This window comes from Heliangelus exortis, chromosome 18 (assembly GCF_036169615.1).
Source record: "Heliangelus exortis chromosome 18, bHelExo1.hap1, whole genome shotgun sequence".
NCBI classification, from domain to species: Eukaryota; Metazoa; Chordata; class Aves; order Apodiformes; family Trochilidae; genus Heliangelus; species Heliangelus exortis.
Genome location: NC_092439.1, coordinates 10601206 through 10619369, shown reverse-complemented (window position 1 = coordinate 10619369; position 18164 = coordinate 10601206). Strand labels below are relative to the sequence as shown.

Below are 18164 nucleotides of genomic sequence, written 5' to 3'. Positions count from 1 at the left end.
TAACAAAATACAAATGTCCCCTAGTGCAGGGAGACTTTCAGCCTCTCTTACAGCACTATGTTCCTGCATGAGCAAGATTAGGGAAGTTAGGAAGTGTGATACACACTGAGGACTGTTCTATACTCACAAATCAGACCTGTGCCTATTTATACAATCTTACAGGAAAATGGAACACAAAAAACATCTTACATCCTGAGCCTCTCTTTTCCAAAGTGCATTACTCATTGACTGAAACAACAGTCTTTTCATGAACATGTGTTTTTTGCCTTTCATTTCATTGCTTATCTCCTATTTGTGTAATTTCTGAACTTTCCTGAACCAGTCAGATAATTTGCTACATAATTTGTATGTTTCAAATAATCTCTTTACTGTTTGGTCTAAAACTTATTTTTGAAATGTTAATTCCTTCCACCATGGAAGTTTCCATGTTCTTCTTCATTGTGTTTTTTAATTTTTCCTTATTTTTTTTTACTTAGGTTGAAGTGAGTGAACCACTCACAGCATGCCTGGTGAGCATTTATCACCAAGGATATTTTGGAGTTATGAAAAGCCAAGTATTATTTTTAATTCTTCATTGACAAAGCTGAACTTATGTCTGCATTTTTAAACATTCAATCCCTAACTACTTCTATTTCCACTAATCTGGCAGATGTTCATTCTAACTGGAGAAACTGAGAACAGTTGAGGTTGGAAGGCACTTCTATACCATCATGCTCAGAGCAGAGTAAGCTATAGCAGGGTCATGTCCAATTGGGTTTCAAACATCACCAAGGACAGAGACTCTACAGCCTTTCCAGGCAACCTCTGCAAATGTTTAACCCTCACAGATGGAAAAACCCCAAAATTACTAACCAACCAACCAAATAATAATTTTTTTAAAAAGTTTTAGGTTTAAGTTTAATTTCCTGTATTTGAGGAAAAAGGAACACAGGAAAAAAATTCACCTTTTTTTTTTTTTTTTTTTCCCTCCTTTCCCTCTAATGAGACACATTTGCTGTGCACTAGGTCCTATTGTTACCCCAATTTCAATATAAAGTCAGAAGAATAAATGGCCATACATCACTGAGATTTAGTCATGACCTAGAGTGCTATAAAGAGAGCATACGATTAGATCAAGCAAAGTCATCTGAATGTGAAGTATCTGTGCTTTTCCAGTATATTCTGTGTATTTCACTAAAGGGTCAGGAGAGTTCTTGCAAAGATTTAATGATGTTATCTTAAGAGTAGAATTTCAGTTCTGGAACTACTATGTAACTAACTATGAGCAACTAAAGCAAAGGTTGAGCACTTCACTAGGAAAAGAATTTGACCCACTGACAATACAAAAAAAAAAGGGTAAAAAGTAAGAAAACATAGAACATCAGTTTAAAAATCTCTACCTTTGCAATATTCTGAAGTTAGATCACCAAAAGCAGCACTGTATTCCGCAGAACATTCAATGACTGGCTTGTGGGGCAAGCTCCTACAATTTACTCGGGTTACACAGCTTTAAATACATAGTATTTATTTAGCTATAATAAATTGTATTTTCGCAGAAGTGCCAACATTAGGAAAACAAGTGTTTCCCTTACAATGTATGATCCTATTCCTATTTTGTTGCTGCTTATTAGAGATTGTTGTTAAAAATAATTGAAAAGTTTCCATTCTTGCTTGACTTAATCCTGCAAGGTACATAACCCTAAAGATTTTGGGGGGTGAGAGTTGTTCATTGATTCTAGAGAGACATCTGCTTAACTAGGGAATTTACTAGGGAGTTTACTAGGGAATTTAGTTGAAGTTTCTGTGCAGAAACTCAAATGTGCTTCTGCCTTCACCTCCTCTCAGGGCATCACACTCCATTCATTCCTTACCCTTTATGCTTACACACCACAAAGAGCATGCTAGTTGCTAGTACCAATTAAGAAAATAGCCTCTGCTATTCAGAGTTAGCCCAAGAAGAAGAAGATGCAGGATAATGTATTTGTATATCTATTCAATTGTCATTAGATGACAATAACTTCCATAAAAGTCTTGTGTCATCTTAATTTGAACTGTGAATTTATGAGTGAAAAAAATGTCATCTTCACATGCCAGGCCTATAATTTTTCAATTTATTAATCCCTGTTAGCATCAAACATTTTATTATCATGCTTCTAAAATAAACTTTTCATTGAAATGAAAAAGAGCACTGAGTCATTAACAAATCTATAATTTGTTGTGCTAAAATTTAATATTTGATACGCTATGTAACTCACTACCTAATCTAGTGATTATCTTACAAGATATACAACAGTTAATTTTTACCACACATATGCATTTAGAAATTACACCAAATCCTCTAAAACATAAGGACAGTCTGCATGGCATATATAAACTCTCCACAGCAACAGATTTTGCTCATTAATGGCTAATTACACTCCATTTTAAGAACTTGCATAATTTAATTATTTAAGAATCTTGCAATACATTCTCTACAAAGCTGCGATATTTGTAATTCCAGTTTTGCATTATCTTTGAAGTGTATGCAGTTAAAAAAAAAAAAAAGATATCACAGTGAAATAAATGAAAATATGTTGTTAAGAAGTCTCTACTCACCCTAATCTTGCCTCTAACCCTCCCTTTCCCCAACCAAAAAACATTTTCCCTCATTAATTTTATTTAGCCTGTCCGCTGCCTGCAGATGAGCAGTGAATATCCAACAAGAAACTGTGGAATTGTAGACACGTACCATGTAGTCTCCCTGTTCCCTGGGAATTAACAGAATGCCTCTATAAGGAGCACCTTAAAAACGCATACAAGTCAGCGTGAAAAACTTAATCCACTCACTTCGATTGTGCTGAGCAAATGCAGGCAAACCCAGTTTCCTTAGTTGCACTTACCTTACAAAATTTTCTGATCTTTACCTTTTAAATTTGGAATGAACCTTCAGAAACTTTCTATTTCTTATTTTTAAGTAACTTACCTAATATATGAAACAATCTTCTAGTAACTTAGCAATCTGGTTGAAGACATGCATAGGGGCTATTTTCAGGTCAGAAAGATGCCAGATTATTCATTATTCTGGAACATCAGCAGTGCAAAATGCTCTGTTCTGGAGACTGACAATGTGGCTAGCATTTTATACAATATTAATCTAAAAGAAAAGACAGAGTGGCAGCCATTCACTCTACATTTCAAAATGTTAACCACATAATTGTACTTTCATACACAACAGGAGTGATTCCTAAGGGCATCTTTCCATTTAAGAGTATTGCAGTGTGTTTAGATGCTTCTATTCACTCCCTAATGGAAGTCATGCAGGTCACAAAACCATAAGATATAATTTGGTATTTTAAGCTCAGAGACAGGTCCACATAGTGCAGAGGTTAGCTACACAACTCCCTCACTTCAACAGAAAACTTCACTAACTATGCAACAGCAACTGACACAATTCTAACCTAAGCATCCATTCATATGATCTCTTTTAGTCAGAGATGCTTTTGGCTGGCATCTTCAAAAAGTTCTATCTAGCAACTACCAAATATTAAGCGTGAAAAGTTACCTACATTTCTAACTGACTTTCACCTGTCTTGACAGAATATCTGCATGTGCTAGAAAAGGCATCTGTGCCTCGAGACACAAGGGCAAAAGACAGATCCATGCTGAATTTTGTACTCAGTCATCTTTCCCCCAGCAGCACACAGGATCATTTGATCAGTAACACCTCTGGCCAAGTATGCCAGCAGTGGCATATTGAGGATTTACAAAGCTTATTTTAAGTTTCATTGCTCATGACAGCTGCTATACAGACAACAGAAATGCTATTTCCTTCTGAAGGAAAGCCAGCATACACACATTGTAGCAATATTTACCCTGTTACCATATAGATTTCATAAAGACATTTGCTCATTTTGAGCCCAAGTAGCTCCAATGAATATCTAGCCCAAACAGGCATATACAGAATGGGAGACAGAGGTGAATATTTTTTCAGTGATTTTCCAGTGATTTTGGCCAGAATCATAGAATCACAGAAGGGTTTGGGTTGGAAGGGACTTACTATGTAAAGGACTCAAGTAAATAGCCCTAATCCAAAATAATTTCTATTATAGATAACTTTAAATACTGTCTTTTAAAGTTGTAAATCTATCACTTAAATACCTTTTTTAAAAAATAGTTCACTATGCAGATACATTCAGCTTTTCTGTGAGTCCCTTACTATCAATCCCTTTTACAGTTCTTTGTTGTTAAACCAAATCTAGTGTTACATTGTCTGTCCCTACACACATTATTGCTGGATAAAGCCCTTAGTTCCCTTGACTAAACCTGTGCTGTTCTCTGCCCTTGTTTCTCAATGCTATCTCATTGCAACAGCTCACATTGAAAGCAGACTATTCCCATACCCACCAACACAGCTCTTGGGATAAGAACTGCACCATTGATACAGTGTGCATGCTTTTCCTTGGGTTCCCACCAGCATGTCTCTAACAATTTCCTAAACCTTATCTAAAAGAAGGAAAAAAGCCTTTGAAAAATGGAAACAAAGAATCATACTCCATTGTTGTTCTACTTTCACTGCCATAATCTGTGTTTTCCATCATCCTACATGTAGAGACTACAAACATCACCTAATACAGATACTCCAGTGAACAATTTACTGTGGACAGTTATTGTTCAGTATCTGCAATATTTCATCCCAGTGTTTGTGGTTTTCAAATCATCCTTTTAATTTCCTTTCACCAACCTAAATTGAGTGGAACCCTATTCCCCTGCCTCCCCTCCCAAAAAAAAAAACCTTTTCCTTTGCCTGTCAGCAAGAGTAACAACTGAGTCAGTTTCAAACTTTGGACTTGATTCATGCAAGGAAAACAGAGAGATCACATGAGTTTGCTACAGAAATTACTCAGAAACAAAGTGTGGAGCATACCACTTTGATTAAGTGCACAACTGGGATCCTTTACTTCTCAGCATGAGGCTCTTCCCCTGAGCAACACTAAGGGCTTTTCAATCACAGAATGGGGGTGGGGTGTATTGGGAAGGGAGAGGGGGGAAAGATGATCTTCCCTCTATGGCAGAAAACATTTTTTTTTTAAAAAAGAGGTCTTTTTTCTCTTTTTTTCCCCTTTCCTTTCCCCTTTCTCTTTTCATTTCCCTTTTCTCCAGTCCCACCCTGTCCCTTTCTTAAATTTGTTGTCCCCAGGAAAAATCCCTGATAAAAGTAAGCTTGACCCATGTGACATTTTGTGATTCAACCATCCTTCACAAACCCTAACTGCACTATTCAGTATACTGGACACTCAGAACTGAAGTGACACAAAACACTAGTAACACACATGGTAGTCCTTCAAGAAACACTGGCCTTTTTTACACAGAAAGCAGTAGGTAATGTGCTTAAGACCAAGAACCTTTCTGTTCTGTTCCTGAGGCAGACAGTGACTTTCTGTGTGAACATAGCAAAGCAATTTTAACTTCTCCTCCTGCCTGCATTTACTTATCTACAAAGCTGTCTAATAATACATAACAGCTTGTTTATACTCTTTTTATGAAGGTGGGCTGCTGTGAGACAGAAAAAAATTTAAAGCTATGTTTCTATTAATGAGCTGGCTTTGTCATCTTTTCTGTGTGCTTTTCCACTCAAATGCAGAGGTGTGTCCTCACACCCAAAAGAGCACGGGTAATATCTTAACCATGGATTGCCCACAAGAGGTTTGCTTAATCTATTTACAGTTTAGTGTTAATACTTTTTAAAAGTAATTTCTATTTTAACAGCCAAATCTGTTCTCTTTGTTCAGAAGTATGAAACATTTGGCAAAGATGTTTAAGCTCCCACTGCCACCTCATTAACATTGTTTTGGTTTTCCCCTCTCTTTGACACTATTTAAAGACAATGCCAGTGATCTGCAGATACACAAAGCTTTTGGTCCTTCACTATAAAGCTTTTGAAGAATTGTGTAGAGGCACACAAGTGTCTCAAGCTACAAATGGGAAGAATAAGTTGCAGCTTAGATTTCAATACTTAAAGGGGGCTTGAGAGAAAGATGGGGACAATGAGGGGAAATGGCTTCAGATTGAAAGAGGGGAATTTAGGCTATATATAAGGAAGAAATGTTCTATGAAGATGGTAAAAGACTAGAGTGGGTTGCCCAGAGAGGTAGTTGATACCCTGTCCCTAGAAAAATTAAAGTTCAGGTTGGATGAGGCTCTGAGCAACCTGCTATAGTTGAAGATGTTCCAGCTCACTGCAGGGTGTACTCACACATCTTGGTGTCACCAGCAAACTTGAGGAGGGTGCACTCAGTTTCACCATCTGTGTCTCCAACAAAGATGTTAAACAGCACCAATCTCAGGACTGAGCCCTGAGGAATGCCACTCATCACTGGTCTGAATTTGGACATTGAGCTGTCAACCACTGCGATCTGAGTGTGATCATCCTGCCAAATCCTTATCCACTGAATCAGCCACCTATCTACCAAATCCCTATCTTTACAATTTAGAAACTAAGATGCTGTCTGGGACAGTGTGGAATACTTTGCAGAAGTCCAGGTCAATGACAAGGAGAGGTTGCTCTCTCCTTGCCCACTGACACTGTGACCCCACTGTAAAACAGATTATTTTGTAACTATTACTTTTCTTAGTGCTAAAGCAATGGGAATAGCTAAGATACTAAAGCACTAGATTTATGCTAAATAATTATACATTCATTTACAGTATCCCATAAATTACTGAATAACATGACACTAAACTTCCTGGTTCGAGTTAATCTCTGGTGTAACTCTACTTGATCTAAAACAGTTACAAGAATGAAAATGACACTCCATGCTTGATTAATTTTAAGCACCCTGTGCTTTAAAGGCCACATTTATGCTTCATAAACCTTTTTTGAACAGAATATTGTAACAGACTCTAAAAAGATAAAGCATTAGTAAGGTGAAAAATATTTATGCCTAACATCAGTAGCTATAGCAGGAAATCAACTTCTGCACACAGGAGGAATTAAAAAATTAGATTATGTTGGTATTTGTTACTGTCATAAATGCTGTTGAACTACCCAGTATTTAAATTAATAATTTAGGTGTTTGCCTAATGAACTGGACTTGATTCCATTAAGGCATTCTCAATTAATTCTGACAGATCATCTTCTGAATTAGAATACAGAACTAAAATGGTTTATAGATTCCTGGTCAAAGTATTTACTGACTGAATACTTCTTCAATAATTAAAAATAGCCCTAATAGTTCTAAAGAAAAATGCTTAAAAACCAGTGAGTGAGAAAATAAGGAAAAAGAAATAAAACAACAAGCAAGTGCAGCAAATTCTCCTTTTAGCTATCCTATCAGGTGGAAATTGGCAACTACAGTAAGTAACAACAAGTGACAAGTAGTGGAAGAGACATGCTGTCTCTGGCAGCTATTAAGAACATGCTAAGAAGTTAGACCCAGCTGACAGACAAACCTCTATAATATCATTCAGGAAGGTAACTTGTAAGTTACGAAGAAACACAAAAGAATAAGCTATAGACCCCTGTCACATTACAAAAATTAAATGCACAGTTTTGTCTGAAACGAACATTACAGTGAGACACACTGAGCCTCAGAACTATAAATAATTTTCTAAAACTTTCTTAGGCTACCTCAACCTGTTGTTCTTACCCTCTGCACTGGATTAGGTAGCTTGCTTACTAGGTGCTCTAATTTTTAGACCTCATTCAGGTCTTTGATTATAAGGAAGTGAAAAACTCGCAAGCCAGAGTTAAATTGTCATACCACATGTTAACACTACTTTGCATCCCTTTCTCTTTTATCTGTGTAGCAGTTGGGAAATCTCTGTCCTTTGGACATTCATTCTTTTTTATTTTGTTTTAATCAGATAACATCAGACATGTATCCTAAGAATGAATTGAGGGACAATTACAAATTGAAAGCAAAGAGAAGAGAAACAATCTCTCATCAGCCATACCAGTGTTAGGAATGAACAACCCAGAGACAAGGGGAAATCGGTGCTAATATTAACCACAACTGTCTTTGCACTACCAGACAAGTAGCCGTGTATTCACATACACATTTAAAAACCGAGATTGCGTAGGGAGGTGGGAAAATATGCTTTCTGTACAGATCTTTCTGTTCAAGAACATGCCACCTCCTACTCACATTTTCTACATCATTCATCATGCCCAGCTCTAAGCTTATTGCAGGTTTGCAAAAATGAATCTGCTCTGATAGTTAATAGTTTTCCTAGATACTTTCATCTGCATTTATTTTCATCTGTCAATACCGTGCTGTTAATCTGGATAACTATCATTCATAACTATCTTCTAAACTGGTGATGGTGACTTATCTTCTAAAGCTGACTTATTTCACAACTGAGAGTCACACTAGCAGCCATTTCATGGAGCCAGTGATCAGGCCAAAGTCAACTCTGGTCTCATTTTATCTCACCAGGAAACCTGACACATGATGCCTTATCTCTGGCAGACCAAGAAAGCTCAGCAGAGAGTCATTGAGAGAGATATTTAGGTACTCAAAATTCTCCAGAGGATTCTACACATCAGAGCAGAAGAGCTTCAAAGCATAAAAGGTGCAAAACATTTGTGACTGGAACTAGGCCAATTCGCACCTTCTAGCCTCCAAGCACTGCCTTACCATTTCTGGGATGTTCTCAGGCTTTAACTCTTTCTGCTAGTTTGTTTAGTTTGTTTGTGCACAGGTAAATTAAGTATTATCTTGTCTTCAAGTTATCTGGACCAGATGTTCAGCTAATGTTCCTTGACACAGCAATTTATGTGTCATGTAGAGATTTTATCTGTTCTCGACTGTATAAACATTATTGGCAAGTGAGCAATAAATGGGGAAAAATTACCATTTCCCAAGTTTAATTTTTTTACATTAATATACTAATATATATAACCAATTAAATAATTTTTTTCTTGAAAGAACTCAACCATCTCACAAACCATATTAGAGTGCATCACTCTTTTTCTTCATTTTTTAGTCATATTTTTTACAAATCTTAATTTCATATTTGATTCTTTAACTTACAGATCAATTTGGCACCAGAGTATTTAACAGGACTTCTAATGACCTAACTGAAAGCAGAATTTTTTAATATTGATTTTGGAAAATTTTGCTAAGTGATTGATCTAGGGAAAAAATACCAAACAAACCCAAATTCCAACACTTAAAACATAGGCAGCACTGATTCAGTTAGGTCTATTTTAAATTCAAAAGTTATTCTTAAATGTCAAAATTTGGAGTTAACAGTGAATGCTATATTATGCCTTTTATCTTTCCCCTTAAGTTACTTAGAAAATTTGGAGGCATTCGCAGCATTGTCTGTGAAATAATGAGGAATTCCTAGATGCCTAAAAATAGTAAATTCCTGATTTTAAAAAATACTGAACAATTACAATTATTCACATCAAGTGTAATTGAAAAACTTAAAACTCAGAACATTTATGATAAAATCATGAGACTAGAAATCAGATGTTCAGCACTGCAAGATAACACCTTAATAATGGGAAAAATAAAATTTACTCAGACAACAAGAATTAGATGTTTCTAAATATATAAGAAAATCATAAACAAGATAGAAAATGGAAAATCTGGACATATTTCAAAGAGAATTTTGATATGCCTTAGGAGCTACTGTTCAGCATGACTGAAGATTTATCAGTGATGTCTACGATTCAGTTTGCAAGAGAACAATGCAATGTTTTATGCATCTTAATCAACAAAATAATATCAAATACTAAAAACCAAGACAAATACAATCAAAGTTATTAATGTATGTTTTAAAACTTAAACTAGCACAATTTCATTAAAGAACATTCAATTTAACAGAGCAGAACTAGATAATGCAGAAGTACATCAAGAATGTATTCAACCATGGTTTAATGTGGTCAATGATTTCCTTTTAGTTTAAATTGGGCACTTTTTAATGGAAGTCTTTATTGTATTAATGCAGCCTAACTTTGGAAATTTTCCTTCACTTGGAGATGTAATAAAGTGTGTCTATTTCTTGCAAGAGGTGACTGTTATTTCCTGCATATGTTCTATATTTTCTTGTTTTGAGACACATTGTAAGCAATTCATAATTTTCAACTTTATCAAAACACTACTTTCATTTTTAACTTTGCAGATAACTAGGTAATGAGTAACGAACATAATGAGATTCCAATAAACTTGCCACTACTGAGTCAATGGCAAAACTCCAACCAAATTTAAGTGAGTTATCACATTGCCTCTGCTTCTGTTGATTTGCTTATGCCTATTTGTAGTGTAAACTATTAATTCATACAAAAGACAGTACTTACTGGCTAACCTTTACAATTACAGAATTAACATTAAGTACAATTATATTGTTCAACTTCATGTTTTTCTTATACTTAATTATGTGAAGCCTTTGGAGAGAATTTGGCCACAAAATCAGGAGAAAAAAATCCCTGTACAGTTTCATCAGGAGTTTTACCTTGGCTAAGCCCAAAGTCCAGGTCCAGCAGCATGCATGACCAGGCTTTTCAAAACACTCTGCACTCAATAGCTTCCAGCTGCATACTTTAAAAAGTTGGAGATTAAAACTGGAAACAAAACAAAACAGGAACTCCTAATTACAGGTCAGTTCAAAGTATTTTGAGATGTAAGCTAGTGGATGCCTTGCGCTTCCAAAAGTCTGGCTCTATTTGGAGCTCAAAATACACTGGTGAAAATGTTAGCATAATCAGCAGTGCTGACTGAGCATTTTCTATATAAATCTACCAATGCAGGTTTTTCAGATAAGAAACGGGAATCAATAATAAACGAGATTTAGAACGTTCTTCTTTGACAGACTTTTTCGTCCAATTCCGCATTCTCTGTACCCACAAGCTCCCATATTTCAGGTGTGCAAGGAATGCAAAATCAGAGCTCTGTGGACATTTTCCCAATTTATCCTCCCCTACAATCAACCTATCAAAACCCAGTTAATATTCCACATCACCACTATTGTGCCTCAGCCTTCTTTCATCCCATTGTTTTCCACTTAATCAGTTAGAGAGCTATTTTTAAAAGCCAGCACAACCCTGAAAAATAATACAAACTGTTTCCAAAGAAACAGAACTTCGTCCAGAGTTTAAGTCTTCAGTTTAGTTTTCTTGTGAGAACTCAGCTTCATACTTATTTACAGAAATATGTGCTGTATTTGTATCTTCATTTGACACCATTATAAGTTTATTTTCATAATACTTTGCAAGAGCTACTATTTAACTAAAACAATTTAGAGATTCTGTTTGACAGTTACCTTCTATTTGAAATATGCATAACACAAAAGCAAAAAATACATGGCCATTTAAAAGCTTCCTTTAAAAGTGTGATGACATCTAAACTGTATATCCTTGTATATTCTCCACTATCCACTGCCACCTACTGCAGAGTCAGGAGCAATGCAAATAGACCTACTTTTGAGAAACTGAAGTTGAATTGTAAATATAAACTTAAACGCTTAGTGTATAATCTATGCAGATATATGCAGCGATATATATGCATTATGGACTACTTTAGACCTGAACTGAGTAGAACAGTTAGAATAACAAATGGTTAAGCAATGGTAGCTTACATCTAAAAGCTAAATTTTTTCTCTGAACAGGTGACACTTTTTTCCATACCTAATTAGTTGTACTAGTTCTAAACATTTGTATAAATGACTGGGGCTTGTTTGAATTTAAAAGTCCTATGAAGTACTCACCCTTTTCATTCTTCTTTAGGGTTTCATGCATTTGATCTCTAAAATGCAATTGCAAATGTGAAACTAGCCCAGCTAAGACCAAGGGCTTCTACAGCTGCTTCAACACTATCTTTTTGTCAGTTGTCTTAATTCCTAGGAGTTCATGTCAAATGCCATAGGTTACATAAGTGTACATGTCATTTTAGGTTTGTTTTTCATAGCAAAAGAACCAAAAATGAAATTTGCTGAGAGTTAAACAGACAGCAATTTAAAATGCATTTTTAGTTTGTCAATATTCCATCTGTAAGCTTTTTAGACCACAGCAATGATTTTAGCATATTTATCTATGGTAATAATGCAAGCTTATTTTCCTTGTAAAAATTTTTGGTAAAAGATATTTAAAATTTAAATTTAAATGTTGTTGCAAAGTAGATCACCCTAGTCCTGAAGTCTACAAGTTGTAGTACATCCAGAGTTTTTTCACACTTCAAAAACTTGAAAAATGAATTGATTTTTAAGTCAGTATTTTTCTATGAGAGGTGTACTCTTCCAAGTAAAAAGACACAAAAGATCATTTTTCCATTTGCCGGCTTCATATTGGAATACATATCAGTTTTGACTTTCTATAAGTGGTTTTTGTTTTTCATTGCTTCTCCAGCATAGAAATTATCAAGGAGATTTTATTTTGCACATTCAAGAAAATGGTGTCTTACTGCTCAGACATAGCACTAGGACAGTAATTGTCAAATATATAATGAATACGTGCATTAAAGCTCCTGCTTCTGTGTAGTGCCTACAACACTACATCACAAGAACCTCAGGCAAAAAAGAGCTGTAGACCAAAACTTCTTAACTACAAATTGCTTCTAAAAAAAAAATCCTTCAATATAAAAGATAAAATATTTGTTTGCTCAGAGAATCTAATAGGTCTTTAAGCAATATTTGAAGGGATGAAACAAGATACGCTATGAAAACCCCTTTTTGAGTGTCTATAATTTCATGCTTGTTATTAGAGACACCGATCAGTTAAAAAGTAAAACATTGCTTACAATGAAGATTGTTAAACCAGTATCTGTTGCAGATACCTCTTTGTTTGAGATTTTTGTTTGGACAGAAGGAAAAAGAAAGGAATTATTTGTATGCTAACCTGAAACTTCAGCTATAAATATCAGCATATCTGGCAGGTACACACATTGGACTACAGAGGATGTTCTGAACACAAACTTCTTTTACTCAACAAAGCAGAACTAGGAAGAACTATTTAATAGATTTGAGCAATGTTAAGAGCGCACTAACTTGAAAGAAACAAGCACATATACGCTAAATCTTAATCCCATTGGGCTCAATGAAAACTTTCCTTTTAACATCAAAGAAACCAGGATTTGGGCCCTTTATGTCAACATTAACCCCTGTACCTTAGCTTTCCCACTGGATTTTGCACAAAGCAGTGTATCTGCTGAATGCACGTATATATATTTTTTGTGCTTAACACATCAGAAAATCTGAGGATCTCACATGAAGCTGGATTTTCTTTCTAATGGTTGCATAGAAATAGTCTTCCTTTACAGTTTGTACTATGAATTTATTGTAGTTTTCGCAATACTTCATGTGAAGCAGTACGATGTAATACCGAGTCTAAACCTACAGAAACACATGACCACCATACTCAGCTTCTCACATTTGCCATCAGGAGAAGAGGGGGATTCTTTTCTCTTTCTGGTGCACATCAATAGCAGAGTTATACACTCCATACAATTTTTCTATTGTTATGCTATTGCCCTTTTTGTGAAATGTGACCAGAATGGCCAGAACTCAAGACCTTCTTCTTTTTTTTCTCTCAGCCTGCCCTGGAGACTTTGGCCTCCTCCACTCCTCTCTCAGGCTCTTCATTGTACCTCTTTGATTCTGTTATAGAGCACTGCAGTCACTAAACGACTTCCAAGATGATGGGGATGAGGAGTATTTATTTCTTCATGGGGGCAGATGAGGGACTAATTCTTACCCTTGCACAGGCAATGAAGCTACTTTCTGAGGATCACTTCCTGGCTGGTTACCCTCAGTAAAAGATAACATGACTGTTATTCTTTTCCCAGTTGCTGCCATTGAGTATGCCCAGCATTTAGTCTGTGAAGAATAACTTTGTGAAAAATAACTATGAAAATTTAAAAGCACACCTTTGTACAAGTGGATCACAGACTTTTTCTCCCTTTCTTTTTAAGTTTACCCTGATTATCGTGCTGATTCACTTACTATTGAAACAGGCAATTTGAGTGCATCTTTAGCAAGTGTATGGATGACACCAAGCTGAGTGGTGTGGTTGATATTCTAGAGGGAAGGGGTGCCATGCACAGGAATATTAACAGACAAGAGGTAGGCCTGCATGAACCTCATGTTCAACAAGGCCAAATGTAAGGTATATGGCAATCCTATACATGGATTCAGTCTGAGAGCTGAGTGTGCTGAGAGCATCCCAGGTTACTGGTGGATGAAAAACAGAATATGAGCTGGCAATGTGCACTTGCAGCTCATAAAACAGAGTCCTTGGCTACATCAAAAGAATGTGGCAAGCAAGGCAAGGGAGGTGATTCTCCTCCTCTACTCCACTTCCAGGAGACCCCATCCAGAGTACTGCGTTCTGATCTGGAGCATCAGCATAAGAAAGAAGTGGACCCTCTTGAACAGGTCCAGAGGAGGGACACAAAGATGGATGGGGGTTGGAACATCTCTCCTTGTTTAGCCTGAAGAAGAGAAAGCCCCAAGGAGACCTTACAGTGGCCTTTCAGTATTCCAGGGGGCGCAAGAAGAGAGACTGGGAGGGAATCTTTATCAAGGACTCTAGTGATAGGACAAGGATAAGTTGAAAAAAATGTAGATTTGGACTAAACATTAGGAAGAAATTCTTTAGTGTGAGAATGGTAAGACACTGGCACAGGCTGCCCAAGGCAAGCTGTGGATGTCCCCTCTCTGGAAGTGTTCAAGGCCAGGTTGGATGTGGCAAAGTGGTCTAGTGGAAAGTATCTCTGCTCATGGCAGGGCAGTTGGAACTAAATGATCTTTAAGATTCATTCCAACTGAAATCATCTTATGATTCTACGATTTGGATTTACTTCTCACTTTCTTTTAGCTATTCTCACATCTATTAGCTATTTGTGACATCCATTTCTCCCCAGTTTAGCTACTTAATTTATCCATTTTTCCAAACAAATTTCATTTTTAAGAAGATTCCTACATCACCTCAAAACTGAATGATTCTTTTGTGAGTTTGACTTTTAAATGACATTTTAATTTGTCTGTGTTTCACTGCTTTTTAATCATCTACGGATGGAAATGTTAAAAAAGTCTTGTTGCATACTAGTTAAATTTAGATTCAGATGAAATAAATTTTGAATTTGCAGTAACAACAAGTCTGAAAGTGTTTGTAACCACTGCAAAGTTGTTTAAGGATCAAGATAATTATAGTATACAGGATAACAGAAAATATAATGTACCGGTATCCTCTGTCTATTCAGTTAATCCTCATCCCTTGACAGATGTTCAAATTATTTTCATAAACAGACTTTAAAAATGTGTGATTCTTTTAATAGATATAACATGATAAAGAACTCAAAGTATATAACCATTTAAATCGTATTCCATGCAGAATCACCTTAGAGAAATGCACAGTGAAAAAAACCCAAACAAACCACCAAAGAAAAAAACCTCTGTTACAAAACAAACTGTTATAAACTACAGTGTCATCTCTACTAACCAAACAACAATTAATATCTTTGCATTTACTCTTTGATCTTTGTTTCCAAAGGCTTTGTCATTCAAACTGAATTTACTCCCCATGACATTTTGAGAATTTATTTTTGCATAAGACCTTACAGGTCTGGGAAGGAATTTGCTGCTGTACATGGGCAAGGTGTCCCTGCCCACCCCACTGTTCTTTTGGGGGCCATTATTTCAATTCTCAGAACAGCAGTTGTCATTCCAGCTTATCCTCTAACCTGGAATTTCTACGAAAGGAAAATCATGCAACAGCTAATGCCTTCTTTTTCTGCCATTCTTGTCTTGAGTACTTGACTGGTTAGGACTCACATAAAAAGCTGCTCTTCACTGCAGATATTGATACAACCTTATATCTCATTGAATGAGAAATTGAGAAGCTGAATTAGGGTGATATGTTTGGTTCATGTAAAGCTTCCAGAAAAGCAAACAAATAATAATTTTATCAAAAACTTGTGGGTCTGTTTTGTCTCCCTTTTTTTTTTTATTTTTCCTTTTAAAGAATAAAACATTTGACTGAACATTTATGTATACTTTTAACATATATGTATTTATAGTAAAAGGTTGTATCATTTTCAGTGTTGTGTTTGATGAAAAATGTTTTATTAGTCCTAATTTTTAATTTCAGTTTTATTCTTTTCATCTCTCATCTTACAGTGTATCCTTTCTTTTATTTTCCTCTCTATAAGCAAATGTTACCTAAAAAACACTTGAAGGGCAAAATTTTTTCATGTTGTGTAATACACCAAGTTGTATTTTAAAAGCATAAACCACATACTTGAATGTAAAGTGCAGTCATGGGAAACAAGAAGAGACTCATCACTTTTTTGTGCTTCACTGAGTTTAAGATTGACTGTAGTGTGGCTGGACTATTACATATATATTTAGGCTTTCTAATGGCTGCCATAATTTTCTTCTGACTTTCCAAAGACCCATGTAGCCATTTTGATAACTGCAGATCACATTCCAGCAATGCTCTTTCTTCTTTGAACAATCTCACCACAGCCTTGATCCTAGAGTAACTGAACTGACAATTTGGGCAGGTTGATTTCAGAAAGTGCAAAGTGAACATGAAGTGAAACAGAACCTCTTGTTTTAGACTGAATTAACCTTCTAAGCAACAAGGATAGGGAAAACGTGAAGAACAATTCTGAGTCAACATGCAAGTATTAATAGCATTTCAGTTACAGCCTTGCTATTCTTCTACATATGGAGAAATATTTCTCAGGAATCATGTAGCAGAATCTTTGTTCTTACTGCTTACTAATTGCCTTCATCAACCAGTGTAGTAAGCTTTCTATGTGTTAGCTTTATAGGAAAAATACCCATCTTTTAGTGAAAATTGTTGCACATCAGTTGTTTGTACTACCCATACAAACTCAGATACAGACTCAAGACTAGAATAAAACAATTAATATGACTATGAAATATGAGAGCTATTAAAAACTAAAAAATACAAAGCAAACGACAAAACTCCTAAATCAGATATGAATTTGACTTCTGTTTTGGTTGATTTATGCTACCATGGGTCTGAGCTGAACATTTTTCTAGACAATGTAGTTGTCTACAAAAATACTTAATATAGCACCCTGAAGTTCTGCTCATTTTAAAGAATTTTTCTCAGCAGCCCACGCTTAAAATACAACTTATTTTTTCCTTTGTTTATCAGATAAATTCAAAACAGTTGACTACGGAAGTATTGAAAGATGCATTTCATGATAACCTGGTAACAATTTATTCCTACCAACATCTCTTGGCAAGTAAACATTAAGTTGAATGCATCTGCTTGGCAAAAAAAATTCAGAGCCATTAAAAAGGCACAAGCATATAGCTTACTTGAGGAAAATCAGATAATTTCTAAAAACTCTTGGATCTGCTTTTCATTCTCCAGTGAACAGAAACACACTCATTCTGAGAACAGAAGTTCCTCTTTCTCTCCCAGGTCTCATACAATCCACAATCCTAGTTACCTGCTCACCCTGTACTAAAACTGTAGGCATTCAGGATATATCAGCCCCTTCATGTAAGCATCCTGGCTCTAGTACTGAGATAGTGAAGAGTATGTGCATTGCTGAGACCTGGGATTCATGTAAAGTATTTCTGATCTGAGATGTTTTAACTGGGTGATAATCTTTTAACAGATGTGAGTCTATTTCCCTCTAAAGGGAAGGATAAATCTAGGTTTAGTTACTTATCATTGCCAGCTCTAAAAGGAGTTGTCAGCTCTAAAAGGAGCTGTCTGTATAATTAGTAATAACAGCAATGAAAACTTGTAATTGTTCTAGCCTTTCCTTTTACTGTATGTTTACTAAAACACACACCTGAGGGACATGGCATGTTTTTAAGAAAACAAGCTTCTCAAGAGAAGGAGAGAGAAAACTGAAACCAATTTATGGCTTGCAATCATCATTCATCCTGAAATAAAAGCATCTGTTTGCTGGTTGGCAGTACTATATAGTTCAAAATTCAATAACACAGTAGTTAGAGCTGAAAATAAAGTAAATGTTTGCTGATAACTAATTGTTTTTTTTTTTAATATTTACAAAATGTGCGTATGGTTGCTACTTACTGAAGTAAATGCATTGCATTAGAAACTTTACAGTTTCTATTAAAAGACAACCCAGAAAAATCATGGATCTCATCAGCAAGGGCATATGCATTTAACTGGCCAACTGATCTTTTTCTAGAAGCAGGTTCAAGCAAACTTGCTTGATTTCACATTGTTAGTTGTAATGACAACCAAAAAC

At 35.7% G+C, this 18164-nt stretch overlaps 1 long non-coding RNA gene across 1 annotated transcript in view; it reads right to left on the bottom strand.

Annotated features, from left to right (window-relative positions):
• LOC139804653 (uncharacterized) overlaps window positions 1-18164 on the bottom strand; it is a 125497-nt gene that overhangs the window by 34350 nt on the left and 72983 nt on the right. The gene's annotated exons all lie outside the window — the stretch shown is intronic.